This window comes from Corvus hawaiiensis, chromosome 11 (assembly GCF_020740725.1).
Source record: "Corvus hawaiiensis isolate bCorHaw1 chromosome 11, bCorHaw1.pri.cur, whole genome shotgun sequence".
NCBI lineage: Eukaryota > Metazoa > Chordata > Aves > Passeriformes > Corvidae > Corvus > Corvus hawaiiensis.
The window spans coordinates 13,170,176-13,189,028 of NC_063223.1; positions in this window are offsets into that span (position 1 = coordinate 13,170,176).

The window sequence follows — 18,853 nt, forward strand, 5'->3', positions numbered from 1 at the left end:
CTTTTATCCCAACTAAGATATTTCAGCACAGCAAATGGGTCACAATCAGGATAGAAAACGGATTCTTGATAACAACAGGTGTATTTTACGAGTTTAATCTGTAATTGTTTTAATACGTGTTTCTAGAGCAGGTCTAATCAGTTGTCTTTGAACTGAGATTTTTCCCACTACACACGATGCAACTCTTATCAAACTGTCACCTTTCCTGTTATCCCTAACTATCTTCTATAACTCACACCACAGAGATGCAGATGAAGAGATGTGTCCTTGATGGTGGAGGAAGAAAACAACTTCAAAGACCAGAATCCAGTACAAATTCAGTTAGACAAAATGTAACTTATTAATGAACCATCTTTGTTACAGTAAGATTTTTGTGTTGAGGTTGGAAGGTCTGAAGTATTGCACTTCTAGTTCTGAGCTTGTATCAGCAGAGTGAAGTGGACAATCTGTGTTTCAGAGTGGAGAACCTGAAAAATGCAGTTTTTCTATGTTCTAAGTAGTTTTTATAGGTCAGACTTTTGTTAATGCCATTCGGTTTTTTAATCTCATTTCAGCCAAGCATTTATTTTGTAAAGTGTAGTAATGCCAGAGGATTAGCCAAACTGGGGTTACCATTGAAACCTACAGGCATTAACTTCTTCAGTGCCAATGGCAGCAGCAGGAATAGGAGAAATGCCAGTGTGTGCCTGCTGTGAGCTCATGAGTTGCAGTAGTATGTGCAGAACTCTGTGGTGGTTCATAAATGGCAGTGTGTTGCTCCACAGAGAACATTAAAGTTAAATCTGGAAAGAAATGTCTTTCTGCTTATTTCTGACTCTTAGCTAGCTGATTTATTTGTTACAGATATTTTTTTTCTATTCCCAGAATGGCTTCTCAGCATCTGACTAAATCTTGTAATAAAACTTAGCTTCAGAAATGAAAAAGGAAACTGTTTATTTCTCTCTACCCAGCCCCATTGGTTGTCCACAGAGCAGTCTTTTAAAGAAACTGGGCACATGCTTTAAGTTTTCAAGTAGCTCGAATAGTAATTGCACCGTGGGTTATTGTTAGAATTACAGTGACAGAGGCTAATTAAAAAGAATGTTGTTGCCTTTTAGGAAGAAAAACAAGTTTGATTGGTAACATCCCACATGTGTTCTGCCAGAGTCTTCCTCTCATCTTTTCCTAACTGGTTTTGATTAATATAATTTTAAACATAATTTCTCTGTGTAACTTGGCTTCTAAGATTCTTTCTGCCAAATTGCATTATTGTTCTCTGCTTGATGGAACTGTTTACAAGTGTCATTTTCAGAATACTGTTGTGGGAAGGCACTGTATTCTTGCTGCTACTCAGTGCTCTTTCTCACTAGCAAGCAGATAACCCCAAATTTAAGAAATGTAAAGTAAAGGGGGGGGGGGGGGGGGGAAGCCTCTTTTCTGTGCATCCTGAAGTGTTTACACTGTATTTGAGGCAACCAGTTACAGAGCAACTGTAGGCACTCTACACTTACTTTGACATAACCAATAGATCATCAGTTTAAAGCAAAATTTTGTAACTGAGTAGCAAGGTGGATGCAGACACAGGTTGAGAGTTTACCTCCATTTTTCAACTCCCTCCTATTAGCTGCCTTTGTTCTGCTACTGCAAAGCACACTGATCTGTTCCAGGAGCCAAGTTCCTCTGGTCCATCCTTCTCTCTGTCGCCTGTGTCCCGGGGGTTATCTAAGATATGGCTACCTAATGCCTGGAAAAACAGTCTGTCTTAAAGCAGATTTTTGCAGTGCAGAGTATAGGTATGAAAATATGATGGTACCTGATACTATTTCTAGGGAGACAAGGAAACAAAAGGCTAGTGGTACTTTGGCGTATTACATTTTGATTTCTAGAGTTAGAAAGGTCTTACCTGTGCTCTAGAAAATGTAGTTCTCTCACTTATAATCGGTACACTGTGGTTAAAATACAATTTTCATTTAGCTGTAATCCACCATAAGTTCACCTTCAGTTTGACTAACTTGCTTTTGGGGAAACAGATGACCTTGGTTCAGTGACTGTGTGTGTTGCAGATGTGGTCTCCTCATATAAGGTGAAGAACATCCAAATGTGTAATCCCCCAGCAGCTTGTGACAGATGTCTATGGTAATGGTATGCAACTTGCAGGAGGTTTGGAAGAAAATCAAGTTTTTCTCTTTCTTCGGCTTCCAAAACTCCCATCAAAGTTTAGGTGGGACATAGCTGGAGATCTGGGCTCTGCTAAGCTGGAACTTAGGTCTTTCAGTTCTGTGGGCTAGTCCACCAGATAGGTCAGCATTGAGACTGACTTTCCAGGTGTCCAGTGGATAGGGTACAACTTCTTGGCACATCAGCTGGACAGTTCTCAATTCAGTAAGGCCTTTCCCTGTGTCTTGGCCATGCCGGTGACCTTCCATGCAGTTTCTGCCACATGATATTCTGATAAATTTAATGGGATGTAGCAAATAGCAAGTTTCTGGTAGGCCTGGACACTATGAGAGGACTTAGGAGAGAAGCTAAAACAGCTGATAGAGGTGGTGTGTTCACCAAGAGAGAAACCGTGGTGTGCAGGGGAGGTCAGTCAGACAAAAATAGTGCCCAGATGAGTTTGATTGCTGCATGCTGAGGGAGCTCCAAGAGGTCTTTAGGCAGTGTGGTTCTTTCTGGAGCTACCACAAAGGCCAGAGCATCAGTGTGCTGTGGTTTTTCTCCACAGCTGGTTATGTTTTGGGGAAGGTCCAGATAGGGCCAAAGGTTGCTCTTGTGCCTGTCTTTTTCGCTATGCCATTAGCTTAGAAGAGGTTCTTGGGGAATTTTCTTGCTCTTGGGTGACCAGCAGGAGCTGGGCTCCAAGACTCTGAATGTTGGTCCTGAAATTTTTGGATGAAGTGCACCTGTCTCTGCATGTCCCGAGGCAACCAACTCTTTGTTTTGAAGCCTTCCTGGGCAGAGGGAAGGTCTGTGTTCCAGCAATCAAAGCTGTCAGAGCTTCAAATGAGTCCCTTGCATAACTGACAGATGGGTGCAGAGCAGGGCTTGATTCAGCCTCTGAAAAGAAGTAATAAACCTGAAAAAAGATTTAAAAATCTTCAAAGTCCCAACCGTTTCGACAGCTGCTTTTGCTGGTAGAGTTATTCCTTTGCCTCAGCCTAACTCCCTTACCAATGGAGATTAACCTTCTGTGGATAGTGTACACATCTCTGTCTTACCTCTGTGGGCAGCCAGTGGGATAGCCTCAGTCCTTTCTTAATCTGAATTCACAACTGAACTGAGCCCAGAGATCCAAACTCTTCTGAACTCCAGGGATGAGGAGAAAAGGAATCACAAATGCAGATTTTTCTGTCTTATGGATACTACTAAAGATTACTGGAAACATAATCTTGCCTTCTTATATGGAAATAATATTTGTATTCAATTTTGGGCTGTAAGGCTGTTGCATAACTCCCTGGGTTTCAACAGGGCTCCAGCAGCTGGGAATTTCACTTGTTTTATCTTTTAGAGTGTTGGTTTTTTCTTCTGTATGGCTTAGAGCAGTTTGAAAAGGGCATTAGAAAATTTGTGGCAAGTGGGCTCTATTCCCAGCAGCGTGGCAGGGGGGTGTGCATATCCGGGCACTACTCAGCACTTGCGCTTCTGTCTTTAAAACTTCCCTTTATTACTTAAGTCAGGGTCTGGAGAGGAGCAAGGAGGAATAGTAGGAATTGTTATTACCATGATATGCAACAGACAAGTTGCCTTGCTCTCTCGAGGTCATTGCTTGGGTGCACAAGTAGAAGGCTGCCTATGCACGGATGGCCCAGCACATGCAGGAGAGTGGTGTAGCTCATGGCTTGATAAATGTTTCTGTGAAGAAAGAGACACTGCCACGTGGTTTTGTTCCTATGCACCCAGGTTTTTATCATTCTTGTTCCGCTGCCATCCAGTATCAACTGGGACCTTCTCTAAAAGACCTTTCATTTATTTCAGCACTACTCGGGACAGTAGAGATCAGGCAATGAGAAAGTTTCCACTGCAGGTTCTTTCTCAGCTCACTGGGGATGTTGTTAGCTTCTCCTCCCCATGTCTCTAAAAACAGAGAGCCAAAAACAACACTGAGTCACTCCAAGCTTGCTCTTCCCCAAAGCACAAGCAACGTTCCCCACCCCACCCACATCCAGGGATGTATTGCTGCGCAGAGCTCCGAGAAGGGGTGAGGGCTGCTTGCTGAGCCCATTTCTGATGATCCTGCCATATGGGGTTATTTTAGCTGCATTTTGCATGGTTCTTTTCATCTGTGGCACAACATCTATGCAGGTGCTCCATCCTGCCTTGCAGAAGGAAGGGATTGAAAGTGATGGGGTTGTAAAGATCTGGTGTTCAAACTGATTCAGCTCATATTTGTCTGGATTGAGGAGTGCTTGTATGAGCAGCCTGGCTGGCTGGGTGTTATGAGCAGCTGTGGTGCATTCAGGGCCATGTTACATCTTCAGAAGGATGTTTCTGGAGTGCCTCACTGAGCACAACTAGGCTGTTTGCTGAATGGCTCCCTTCCCTTAGATGTACACATAGAGAAGGTTTGAAAGGAACCTTCATGTCACTGAGAACAAAAATTGTTACCCAGAAAGGTCTGAATGTTTTGTGGACATTTTTTTCCCTTGCTTACAATATTTACAAACTGGATTACAGGGACATGGTGCAAAAGTTGCACTGTGCAGTTCATGGAATAAGCATGGGAATAGAGATGGGCTTGGAATGGGCCAAGGAGAAGGCGCAGACTGGGAACGGCTTGGCTGAGGCACCTCACCAGGGGACACTTAACGCTGAGGATGACTGGGCCTGTGCCTATCCCCGTGTGTTCAGGGGATACTTCAGCTGCCCCCAGCCCCATGGAAGTCCTGCAGCTCCTACCAAGTGGGTGTTTTGCTTTGATTCAGTATTCAGTGGCACATGATTTATGAGCTGTGCTTTCTGATTTATGGTCTGTATGGCTGGCAAAGAAAGCAGGATCAGGCACTCAGCTATTGTGCAAACAGGGATGACACATAATATCCAAAGAACACAGGAAAGATAAAATTACACAGATTGTTGAAATACTCTCCTCAACTGTGTTGCTCATGTGGATGAGTAAAATAAGAATAAGGGTTGTTGGGGTTTGTGTGCAAGTTGGTTTTTTAAACTCCATTTTTCTCCTTCATTGCCTAGATCAGCCCAGCCAGCAATGCTGGACTCTTTAGTGTGATTTGCAATTCTGAATTTGGGCATCAAAAATTTGGGTGTAAAATCATTTCTTGGGTTTCTACCAACTAATGGAATTGTTTTGTAATTTCCCTTCCCAAGCTCCAAATAGGACATTTTATTGCTTTCTTAATGTTTTCCTGAATGTGTATTTGAAGAATGGCCTTCTTCATTCAGTACTTGTTAAACCTCAGCAGTGGAGATTCAGCCATGAATTACGTGAGAGGAACTAAGCTGGGGAGAGAAGAATTACAGACTTGGAGTGTGTGCTGTCCTGTGACAACAGTATGAATTCAAAGTGATTTCACTGAAACCTGTGGTGTAATTGAGAGTAGAATCCAATCTCTTTAATTTCATCGAAGTGAATACCAAGTGATTATAATCAATATAATCCTGGACTGAGTTCAATCATATTTGATCTGTGGTTTTGCTGCTGAGCAGTGTGGCAATCACTGTTCTTTGTTTAACCTTTTGTTTGAATAAGAAGTTCCTCTTTATTTCTAAGTAAGGATTTCTGCTGAAAGAAAGCACTTTTAAGTTTTTTTAATGCAATTACTCTGCTGTGAAAGTGAAATCCTTTCCTTTAAATACCAGAATGTGCATGTGTCTGCAAGGAGGAAGGTCAGCATTGAAGAATGCCTTACAGAGCTGAAGGCAGGGAGTCACAAACACATGGAGTGAGTGGTAAGAAAGATCCTGAGGAGCCCATGAACTTAGGGGAATGTCAGAAGAGCTAGTATATCCTAAAGTCTAAACAAAGATCTGAGATATTCAGACCTAGCTTTTTCAAAGGATCCAGCTCACTTTGCATTTAAGTAAGGCAAAATACCTAAGTATCCCTGAGGCTGTGGGCAGACCTGGCACAATGCTGTCTCAGTTATAGGTGGAGTTGGAAACCATAATGGGACCAGGGTCAGACTGTTCTTGCAATGAGAGAGACATGACAAATGCATGGAGTTGACACTGAAGGAGACCTGAAGCTGAGGGCACTAATGGTTATTCACAAAAAGCTCCCCTCCCATTATCTGTTATCAGGGCCTGCTGCTCTAGGTGCCTTATGCCCTCCCTCAGACAGCCCTGTGGATTTCTAGGGCTGTGGCACAGGGAAAACAAATGCTCAGAGCATGCAACTTTTACCATGCCTTGCCTGCTGTCCTTGCAATTACACCTACGTCTGGCTTCCTATCCTAAGATCACACAAACAATCCCTGTGGGACTACCCTCAGATTTCCCCCAGTGCCAGGGATCCTTGCTGACTGAGAGACCCACCCTTCCTTCTCTTTCCCACCACACATGCAAAACAAAAACAGTGAAAGTGAAGGCAGTAGAATAATGTCTGCCCTTAATGGTAAAGGCAAAAATCCTTTTACTACTTTGTGCTAATACTGGTGTCACCAAGATGTGCAACGTGGCCTGAATCAAGCAGCAGAAATGGACACAAATTGGAAGGAATAGCCTTTTTGATGTGAGCAGCACTTCTATGGGTAGGATGCTTTGCAATTGCCTGCAAAGAAGTGGTAGAGAGGGTAATTCAGTGATGCCTTATCACAGAGACTCTGTTAAAGAGGGCAGTGGGCAGATGTTGAGTAGCAGGGGGACTGGGGCAGATTTGGGAAATGAGGTGAGTCCCTGGCCCCTGTGAGATATCAAAATAGCAGGAACTGGCAGCTGCTACCTTGCAGAGAGGTGAGTGGCTGATGCTAGCGTACTGCCTCCATGAAAAGCTGAAGCTTCAGCACTCAAACGCTGCCTGCCAGCATGGCTGTACTGTCGGTCATCATCCTCAGCCTCTAATTTTGGAAAGAAGGCTGAATTTTTTCATGGCGCCCATGAAAGGTCACTGACCTGAGGTTTTAGTCTCTGCTGTGTCATTGACTGGCATTTGGCTGGTAACATTCATTCTACTAAGGGCATAGTTAAGAAAAGTGTAGTGAAAGTGGATCAAACATTTTAAGACAGCAGCTTAAAATTTTCCATTTGCTCTTCAGCAGATGACTAAGTATTGAATAAAATAAAAGGTGTGAAAATACTCACATTGCTTAAAAGCACTTTTTCTTTTTTTTCCTTGTGGACAAAAGAGTACCCCCTTTACCCTCACTCACTATTTCTCTCTTGGCAGAGAAAACCTGAATGTTTTACCCCAGGTTTAAAAAGTCCAAAAGGCTGAACTTGGAGGGACTATTCTGGATTTCTGGAACATGAAAGATAATTAACCCTTCAGGAACTAGCACTTCCCTCCCACAGGATTCCAATCCCTTGGGTGTATAGAGAACAGCATATATTATAACTAAGTTTTGTGGTGACAGTATTTTACACTTTTGCAATTATCTTGCCAGAGGCAAAGGATATTCTGGGAAATCAGCCAGGAGAAAGTTAAAGTAAGCAGGGCAAGTGGTATAAACGTAAGAGAAGGGTGGGATGCTTGGATGTGGAAACAGTTGGCCTGGGATTGTGTTCAAACTTTGTGGCAGCCTCAGAAAAGGAAGATTTGAGTGAAGGCATATATAAATGTTAGGGCTCTGTATCAATCTATCCTATAACATTAGGAAGCTTGAGGGGACAAAAAAAAGATTAAAGCATTGCTCTTGGGCCATAAAGGCAGTTGGATCACTGCTGGCACATAGACCATCAATGTCCAAGCAAGAAGGATCTGGCTTTCTTTGACACTGCTCACATGACAGAGAACACCAAGCCAAAGTGCTGTAAAGAAACGAGGAGGGAACGCACGTTCCAAAGCAGTCAAGATTTTCAATTTTTTTGTCAGTGTTCCTTTATTTCTGCTTTCTGTGCTAGAATAGAATGGAAGAGGTAGAACTTCTGCCTCTGGCTGAGTGTCCTATCTTCACTGGACTTTATTACTTTTTTCACACATGGACAGGAGATCCAGATCCAGCATGGGTGAGCGGATCTCCAAGCATGTAAGTGCATCAATTATCAAGTGAGTGCACAACAAAAGGTTGGAAGATAAACAGATTTAATTGTTTTAGTGTGTATAACTGTGAATGCTGGAAGGACCATGCATCTCTGCTAAACAGAATGCCAGAAGATAAATTTACTCACAGAGAAAACAGGGTGTATGGAGAGAAAGTCGGTCTGCAAAGTCCTCTGCTGGAGAAAGCAGCTGGAGGAGAAATTTCAAGGAATAGAAAAGAGAACAAATTAATGGAATCTGTACATTGCAGGCATAACATTCCCAAACAGGATAAAAAAACTGCTATTAAATGAAAAAAAAAAAGAAAAAGAAAGGTATTTGGTGAAATAGGGCCTTATGTGTTTCTTCAAAACCACCAAACACCTTCAACTCCAGTTCCTTCTCATGCCAAGTATGTTGAGGTAACCACATTGTGCTGTTTGAAAGCTCTCTCCTTGAGGATCTGTGTACTGCTGAGGCTTCGTGTCTGGTCATGTCCAGCGTTTGTTGGTTGAATTGAGGCCCTTTTGCACAGAGCTCAGATGGGGCTGGGAACATTCTGCAGCCCAGGGAACAGTGCCCAGGTCAGGCAGTCCCTGGATCAGACAAGGGGTTTGCCTAGGTGTCAAGTTAGCACTTCACCCATTGTGGCCTCTTGGCTCTGCATCCAACTGGTTAAATTATTCTAAAGTGTAAATGTCAAGTCCATCTTCCCACATACTGTAAAGGGATTCCTGTTCCCACCTTCATCACTTTCCCTTCCAGCCTTTCTCTTCCATCATGGCCTTCACTGGAGCAGTACCCATTTAATGGTCACAACTCCACCCTCACCAAAGCCACAAAGAAATGGCAATGCTGGCTCTTGCTTCAGCAGCTCTCTGGGGTGTTTTGGGGAATATGCTGTATCTGTGTCTGCAAAACTGCAGAGTGATCTCTGGCTGCTGTTATTCAGCTTCTTTTTACTTGTTGCTACTGGTGCCAGACCCTGAAAGTACAGCCAGTGCCCAGGGCTGGATTGTCAGGGGTTGCAGCTGCCTCTGTGGTTGCTGCAGCTTGGATGCAGTTGCTGCTGAAAGGTGTTCCTTTTTGATGTGTCCCGGGCTAGTGAAGTGAGCACACTGACGGGGCAGGGATTTGAGAGCTGGAAGAACCCAGGTGTTGCTTTCTTTCTCTGCCCCACTTGATCTGCATGAATAGTGGGATGTATGAAAAGTGTAAAATCTTTCCACAAGGAGGCTTCATCCCTGAGACTTATTCAAGCAAGCAAGGTGCAAATGAGAAATGAAAAAAGAGGAAAGAAACCCCAACTGTGTTACTACCCATGTTCTCTTATCCTTCTTAAGAGATGTGTTTCTCCCACTCTTTAGTCTGGGTTGATTGTAAAGTCAAATCTCAATTTGCTGTGGAATAAACTTCATTACACTTTTCTCCTTAAAAAGAAGAGATGGTTGCAAAGGACAATTTTATGAACAATCTGTTCTAAAAGTAACACAGGAGAATGAAATCAACTTCCCTGTCTCTGAAGCGAGTGTATGAAATTTGTGAACCTTAGGGGTTGTACTACAGTGGGAGTATTGGCCATCCTTTAAAAGTGTTGAAGTAGAAGGAGGGCTGTCTGCTCGTCCATACTGTGCAACTTATCCAAGTATTAATAAATTGGAAATACTGTAAACTGGAACATTGGTTTCAGCTGCTGAGTAGTTTCTTTCCTAGTTTTTCTTCCAGCCTTGCCATGCAGCTGACCTCTAACGTGGATTAATAATCTCTGCTTTTGGTGGTGCAGATGCAGGATACATTTCTAACATTTCTGATATTTCCTTTGCTTTTGACTCTGTTTGTTCATTCTTCAGAGGACAGATCGCTCCACTCAACAGTTGTCTGTTCTATGGAGTGCATACCAAAGTAAGGAGAATGTTTGAGCATTCAAGATGTTTTGTAGATGTTCATGTTAATTTTTTACGCCTCTGACGAGGTGGATTAATTTTTCCCCACTTGTTTTTCATTTTTTGTATATAGTGCATGTGGAAATATTTTGGGATGGTTGAAGAGAAATATGATCTCCTTTTTCTTGCATATGAAGGAAAAAAAGCCATGAGACTTAATCTGGATTTTTAAAAAGGGAAAACACTAGAATTACATCCTCTGCCTGTGACACATGGAGAGTTCCTCTTTGTTTTGATCCACATTACATCTTTGCTTGGTAATAGGAAGTAGGTCATCAAAATAATAGCAGATGCAACTGAGACACTTTGCAATTTTCTAAATCCTTTTCAGCTGGGCAAAGCATATATGTCACTGATGATACCAGATCATCTGATTTCTCCTGGGAATACACAATGATTGTGCTCCTTTTATAGCATCTGTTGACTACATATCATGTGTTGACTACAAAGGCCTCTCCAGGACACCACAGTAGAAATGAAGTTGCATTTGGGAGCTCACTGTTCTTAGTGAGTTCTTAAAGATAATTTGCCTGTCCAACCCACTGACTCCTTAAAGGCTCAGAAGGGCAGTTTGAGTTTCTCAGCATAGGCACAGGGCTGGTAGGAAAGTACATAAAAGCCTTCCACCCTACTATGCGAACGCAACAGGAGCAGTGGAAAGATAACTCTTCCCAGGAGTATTTTAAACCTGAATTTAAAATTACTTTAGGATTTTCCCTCCTTGTTGCACATTTAGTATAATTACCCATGCTGGAAAATCCTTGCCTACAACCTCCTATATACTGTTTTTAAACATATTTTTCTGAAGCAATGTGACTTAGGATCTTTGTGTCAGGCCCCATTGTCCTGCTAGGAACCCTTGGGAGATTCCAACTCTGCTGGATGGAGAGATATCAGTTTGTTGTCTTTCTGCTTGTGTCAGAGAAAAGCAGCTCTGAGAAAGAAAGGCATCTCTGAAAAGGTGTCAGAGAAGCCACGAGAAGATCTTGTGAGAGATACCAGAGAAGCTATGTGTCATAAATGATTAAGTGGCACCAAGTGATCCACCATCAGGATTCAATGCCACAGAGAGCTGTGCATGACTTGTTCCAGAGGTCATGGAAGTGCTTTCCAGACTCTTCAAGATGTTTGATTTCTTGGATAGCCCGAGCTTAGATTTTGGTTGCCTTCTGAAAAGATTACCTTTCTTCACAGATTCTTCATAAGGCTGAATTTTGGGTAAGGCAATAGAAGCAGACACTGAAAGACAATTTAAGCTGATTAGCTATAGAGGGTTTTGTGTTTTATTGTGGCTTGGATGGATTTCTGTATAATATGAATACTTCTTAGGATGTGTTTGTTTTGCTTTTTTTTAACCTCTAGTTGCTAGTTCATAGGTCCTTGGAGAGCTACTTAGCAAGCTGGAAAAAAAAGTCAAAATGAAACAAAAAAGTGGAAAAGTTGCACACATCCTTGATGTATAATGGAGTATTACTTCAGTTGCAAGACAAATTATTTATTTACCATGGAGTCATTCCATACTGATAATAAAAGCACATTTCCTCTTGGAACAACCAGTTGCTGTTTTCAGATCAAACCCATTCATTCATGGAGTTTTTCTTCTTGCCCGTGTCTCATGTGTGAGCATCACTAGGTGCCAAATGCAATCAATATGAATTCTGCTTTTGATCACACTGGTATTAGCCTCACCCAGAGGAGAACTTGGCTTTTAGACCTTGTGTCACATTTTAAGAAAAATAATATTGACTCATGTTATTTCAAAATCATTGTTTATAGCCAGCAGATTTTAAATCAAAACAGTCAGGCACGTTTTCATTTTACACTCATTGTTGTTTAAGCCATGGAAAAGGTTTCTTTTTGCAGAACTGCCTTCCCCCCTCCAAGATTATTACATTTCACGTGTTCTAGTTCATCCCAAGATTGTGCTATTGTTCTCTTCAAAGTTTCCTGCGCCATTAATCTCTCTCTATTGTTTCCATTTGGCCTCAGGATAGGTCAGATGGAAATTGCATTGCTGGAGAATATTCTGGTCTTGAGAACACAAAAAAAAGGAGCAAGGAGAGCCTCCAAATACTGTTGGTTCTTCATCCAGAGCATACAACTAAGCAAGCCCATAGAGGCGGCGTTATTAAATCCTTTATCACCTCAAAACCAATGGAATATACTGGGCACCAGCTGCCATGTTCAACAACAGCTCCTATTCTCTTGTTTAAAAAGTGAGCCTTTTCACATCCTATTTCCGTGCTTCTCTATTTTTTTTCTGCTGCCTTTAACTATCCACCAGGGTCCACTATATTGGATATGACAGTTCAAAATGTGTATTTAAGGCCTGGTGACACAGAGCTACCCCGAGGCCACAAAGGAGCAGTCATGGCAATCGAACCGTGCGAGCCGCGGTAGTGCTGCGGATCCATCAGTCTTTCCATTGTGACTCCTCCTCGCTCCTGGAGGATTTATAGGCACATTTTTGAGAGGACTCCAGTAACTAAAATAAAGATGTATTTGTCTCCACAGAAATGTTGCAGCCACATATGTGGCTATTTGGAGAAAACAAAAAAAAAAGAATGGAAATCCCATCGAACTCACGCTGTAGGGGCTCTATGAATGGGTTTTCAAAGTCTTGTTTTAAAGCACGTGATTTTTACCTATTTTTATGTCCATGTTTACTTTTGTGGCTGCCATGTGGAATAAATTACAGTTTTTCAAGTAAGGGCATGTGCTCCTTAGGACAGGAAAGGTTAATTTGGCTACTTTGTGAATAAGTATGTCATACAGTCTTCCATGGTTCAGTTTTCTTTCTCAACATCTCCTAAGATCTCTGCTTCAAGACACAAGGCGGCTATTCTCTGGGGCAGAATTTGTGTTGGGTGGGGAGGCAGATGTATGTTGTGAGATGAACAAGGCCAAGGGGTGCAGATGATACAGGAGGGTGTCCTTATGAAGGCAGCTGAATTGCACCTTGCTGGGCTGGAGCCTATGCCAGCTCTTGCCCCCAAAGGTCTTCCTTGTCACTAGGGAAGTTATTTGAGCCCAGTTTTTGTGGATGGACACCGATGGTGTGTTCCTCACTTTATAGACTGGTCAGTTGAAGGCTCTGGTGTGGCAGTTGCAGCCCCAAACCGAGGAGCTGTGATTTTTACATAACAGTTTGAACACTCCATGCAGAAGAACTTTGGCTGGAAGTCGGGTGAGCTGTGCCCACATCCTGGGCTGGCTCAGTGATGCATTGATCACAACAGGACTGTGCCTGTGCTCATAAACCTCTTCTCTCAGCAGGGGCTGTGGCATGTTTGCAGCTGGATTCCAGTTGCCAGGGAATGAAGGGGCCCTGTGAAAAGGACATCAGCTGACGATCAACGCTTTAACTTCCCTGTTCACTGATGTGGTCTAGGGAGAAAGGACATGGGATCATTTTTGGAGATCACGAATGGAAGGAAGATCTGGCTGGAGGACATTCCCAAAATCTTTATTGCCCAATATGTGCTGGTTTCTAGTCATTCCCACACACAGGCCTCCTGAGGAAAGGGTTCCTGGGACCCATTTCTTCTCTTTCGGCACAAGGTGACCAGGTTTGATTCACAGAAGCAACTTTGCCACCTCAGCATAACAATGTTCTGATTTTTGGAGGAAAAGAGTCTCCCACCTCTTTATTGGTGAACACTACAGAAAGCTCATGTTTTCCACATCTACTGCAGCAAGCATGTATCTGAAGGCAGTACTCACTGGGGCTGCACTGGTACCTGGTCCCAGCACTGTTTTCTCACAGCTGGAAAGGAGATCTGCTGAAGTATGTGGGACAAACATGCCCTCTTGAGTCTGGAAGCCTAATGAGGAGAACGTGGGACTGCTAGAGCCAAGGGACATTTCATGTTCACTTTGCGTCAGAGGCCTGTGATTTAGGAGACTGAAGTCTAATGTACAGACTGTGGTGCTGGGTTTGCATAATTAAATCTTGCTAAAAAAACCCCAAACAAACAGCTCATATATCTGTATATTTATATATATTACCTTATATATATATACACATAGATATATATATAATATATATATAAATATACACACACACATATATATATATCTCTTTCACCTTTAGCTTTACTTACATACTGTTGTCTAAGAAACAGAATAGTTTTCTGCAGACTGGGAACTCTTGCTCCTGGGCTGAAAGCTCCTCTTGCCTAGGGAAAAAGGGATGGCCGATCAGCTCTTTTAACTTTAGCTGTTATGCCCAGACCACCAAGAAATGTACTTGTGGGTGAGGCCTGATGCATGTTCCCTGGGTGCAGCCTTTGGCTACAGACTCTTGTTACATCATCTCCCAACACCAGGCATGTGCCTCCGCCGTGGAAAAATCATGCGTGGGTTTGAATTCGTTCCAGGTCAGACATGCACCCCTCTCACATGATTCTGCATTCAGGGTTGATATTTGTATTAGATGCATGAAATTCAGGCAAATGTGCACTGGTGGAATTCATCTGAACTGCCCAGAGCAAAGTGGAGGTTGGGGCTGCACACTGTGCCTAAGAAGTGGCTGCAGCCAATAGAAAGGAGCAAATCTAAAATGTCCCCCATTTTCCTGTTCACTGCCTTTCATGAAGCTGGTGCAAGCTTAGGGATAACTCCAAATTTTACTCTATCCCTTAAACCAGAAACCCCTTATCTTAGAAGGGAAATAACAGAACACTTAGGCAGAGATTGCACATCTGCTTTACTCTTCTAATGAACTCCTTCCACTGCTAGGTTTGATATATGATCTCTGCAGAAATCATCATTTGAATCCTAATGCAGCACTTATGCACATGCAGTACTTATTTGTTCAGAGCTCTTTCTAGGAAGGATCAGTCTGATTTAGCCTCCAACAATCTTTCTTTGTTAGCAAAATACTCAAGTCATCTGGATTTCAGCTGTTGCTCTTTCCCTGGTTCCCCCCGCCAAAGTATTGGAGACATGGCGATTTCCAGAAAAACTGAGTGTATTGGCTATACAGAGAGTCCATTGTGCTGCCCAGTCAAAGAGAAACCACCACCATGTGAAACGAAACACGGCCTGGGGAAAGCAGCAATCTGGTGCACACTGGTGTGTGCAAACTTGCTCTTGGTCTGCTGGAGCAGATGCAGCCCATAAAGGAGCTAATGATGAGTTAGGGTCAGCTCACTAACACCTTTTGAAGTAAGATACTTGTATTTTGAAAGGGTACTGAGATTTGGTTGTGACCAACCGTACAGGTATCCAATTTTTGGTTGTTGGGGTTTTTTGCTATTGTTTCTGGGGTGTCCCCTTTGAACCGGTAATCTACATCTCTGAGTTTGTGGCTGACTGCTATGTGCTAAGAGTTCCAAAGAAATAGGGAAGGAAATGTAAAACTGTAGAAGAGATAAGCAGCGTTAGTGGCTTGTGTACAGTAGCTGGGTTAAATGGCTGCAAAGAAGAAACTTCTTTGCTTTAGTCCTGGTAATTTTGGTTTGGTTAAACTGAAAAGCAAGAAATGATGCTGCAGCCTCCAGGGCCCTTCCCAACAGTGAGGTACAGAAAGTTTGGCATGTTCTCTGGAAGGGTCACTTGGGTCTAAAATAGGTCAGAGGCATTCTTTGGTTTCCCTTGCAGACAACCTCTGAGAAACAAGAGCTGTGAGTAGAAGGAAGCTGCTATGACGGATGTGGTTACCAAAGGCTACAGCGAGGTGGCTGACTCAGTGTGGTTGAGTAGGAAGCAAAAACAGAGCAAAATGCAAGGTTTGACTTCATTTAGGAAAGATCTCTTGTCCTGTACAGCAGTGAAATTTGGTGGATATGAAAGGTGCAAAACAGAACAGTATAGAAAAGCAGTTTAATCATGGAGCTGAGTCCTCTAGTGTGCTGCTGCTTTCATGTGGAATAGGCTCTCTTTTGGGGCCTTTTCAGTTAATTAATGGCACTCAGAAACAAGTCTGCAAAAAACCTAAAGGCAACAAAATATATCTGTCCAGACTGTTTTCCTGGAATGTCCCTAAACAAAAGCTAGTTCCCTGGAGGGAAATGCTTTAGTGCCCTGTTGCTCGGAAATCATCAGATTTCAGGCCTTTTTGAAAACCCATAATTGTAATGAAATTATTCTTTCCAAAAGATAGCCGGGTTTTTCCACCCTGCTCAATGAGATCCATATTCCATGGCACTGACTGTAAGTGAATGGTTTGAAGATAAATGCATGTCATGTCATGAATGTGTTTCTACTTTGTCATGGGGAGACACCAGCCAATTAAATGATGGATTTTTTTTATTTATTTCCTTCTTTAAAAAAAAAAAAATTAAAAATCTCTCAATCCTTTAGGAAAAATTGCATTTTTAACCTTGGTTTGGTTATTCCTGCATTAGGAAAATAAGTTAGGGAGAGAAATTAGGTTCTATTTTCAACTGAGATTTCTGAGAGTCTTAAGTTACTCTCTGTTTATTCATAACTTAACAACAATTTGAATTCATTTAATAAGATACTTAAATTGTTTGCAAAGAAGTGTGAACATTTCTTTGAATTAGATGGTGTAGTATGTGCTGCTGTGTATGCATGAATATCTGGTTCCTAACATTCTTAGGATGTTGTGCATCCTACCCAGCCTCTGGAACTGGGATGGAGATTCCAGGTTATTACTCACAGTGCTCCTTGCTTTACAAGTTGCTGTCCTTGTCATCTGAAAGAGAGGAAATGGAGAGCAAAGATGTAACTCATTCAGGAGTGGAGAGGAAGGGAAGACTTCATCCCTCCTCTGTGAACCCCAGGATATGATCAAGGACTTTTCTAGAATCAAGGTTTTGAATCAATTTCAAGTTCAGCTCCAAGAGACCTACATGCTGCTCTCAGTAGGTTACTGTGGATGTGAGTAATGTGAAACCCTGTGTAGTCGTATTGGTCAGGGGTTCTGAGATCTAAATCCAGAGGTGCAAGGATATAAACTGGAGGTAATTAAAAAAAAAAGTTAAGATTAAATCCCTTGTTTCTCTTTGAAAAGTGGAACTTTTATATATTTGGCTTTCCTATTCCCCTTTGCCCTCACAGCTCCAGCCTTGCTAAGGCACTCTCAGGATGAGGACAATTCCCTACTCTGGGTTCAGTTCCGCTCCAAGTCCCAAATGAGTTAGCTTTTTGCTCCATTTCTTCTACTCTGAATCAATCACAAATACTCTGAGCGATCACTTAATCAGAGGCTCCTTTGCAGTTTCAAAGGATTGTCTTCCAGATTTAGCATGTTTCCAAATAATTTCCCACTCTTTTGTTCTTGGTGCTGGATCATCTGCCAGCTTTGTCAGCCAGGGTGAAATGTGGACAGTGGACTCCAAGCATTTTCATCCAAAACTTTCAGATAATTACAAAGTAATAAGTAGAGGATTTTCACCATCCTTGGAGAGTTAACTTTCTGCAATTGCTGGTCAGGCTTTTTGATGCAACAAATTCAGAAAAGCAAAACAAGTTTCCTCATGCTGAGGAAGGAAGATCTCTCTCCAGTTTTTGATGGCTAATAGTGTTGAATAAGAACCATGTCTGACAAGCATTCAGATATAAGAGTCATGTACAAGCTACAAGTTGTTCAGTTTGTAACTCTACAAATCAAGACTCTGAAAAAGCTGCTAACAGCTGTCCAGACTTTATTCAGCAGTAAAATTGGAAGATGAGGAGGTAATTTAATGGCAAACCCCTTTCTTAGCAGCTTGAGGGCTTCCTTCTGAATTGGATCCTGGAAATAGTTATTCTGGCCCTAGTAATGCTTAAAGATAGGCCAAAACATAAGGAAATTAAAAAAAAAGAGGTCGAATTGAAATCAAATCATAGTTCCAAGCTCCCTGAATTTGGGGATTGTTTGGAATTGGACTCACACTGTGTGTCTTGAGCCCCTTGGTGATAGGAAGAAAATGGTCCTAACAGTCACTAGTAACCTGTAACAGAAAACAACCCTGTTTGTTAAATGACTGAGTTCTCAATACACTGAGAAACCACTGTTTCATGTGAATTTATCCAACTTATTGAAACACAGTTTTGAGTACTCTGCACTGACCTTTGAAGCAACATACCTTAACTTACTCTTTACCATGGCACACTCACAGCTCACAAGACCAACAGCTTCCTGGGCTGCCTCGGGAGCAGCGTGGCCAGCAGGGAGAGGGAGGTGATTGTGCCCCTCTACTCCACCCTGGTGAGACCCTTCCTGGAGTGTCCAGCTCTGTGACCCACAACATGAGAAGGACATGAACCTGATGGAGCAGGTCCAGAAGGGTTCACAAATCTGCTCAGAGGGCTTGGTCACCTCTCCTGTGAAAACAAGCTGAGAGATTTGACTCGTTCAGCCAGGAGAGGACTCCAGGGAGACCTCATTGTATCCTTTCAGTACCTAAAGAAGCTTATAAAAAGGAGGGGGAGAGACTTTTTTAATATGGGCAGATAATGACAGGACAAGGGGAAATGGCTTTAAAGTGGAAGAGAGTAAGTTTAGATGAGATGTTAGGAAGAAATTCATTACTCAAAGGGCAGCGAAGCACTGGCACAAGGTGCCCAGAGAATCTGTAGATGCCCCATCCCTGGGATTGGTCAAAGCTAGGTTGGATGGGGTTCTGAGAAACTTGATCTAGTGAAAGGCATCGCTGTCATGTCAGGGGGGTTGAAATTGATCATCTGTAAGGTCCTTTCCAACCCAAACCATCCAACGACTCTATGGTGGTTCACTATCTACTTGAATAGTAGCTTTTCTAATACTTAATTTTAGCTCTTGAGTTATGATCTGAAAGTCTTAAATCCATGAAGGCAAGCTCCACACTTGTCCACCAGTATGATATAA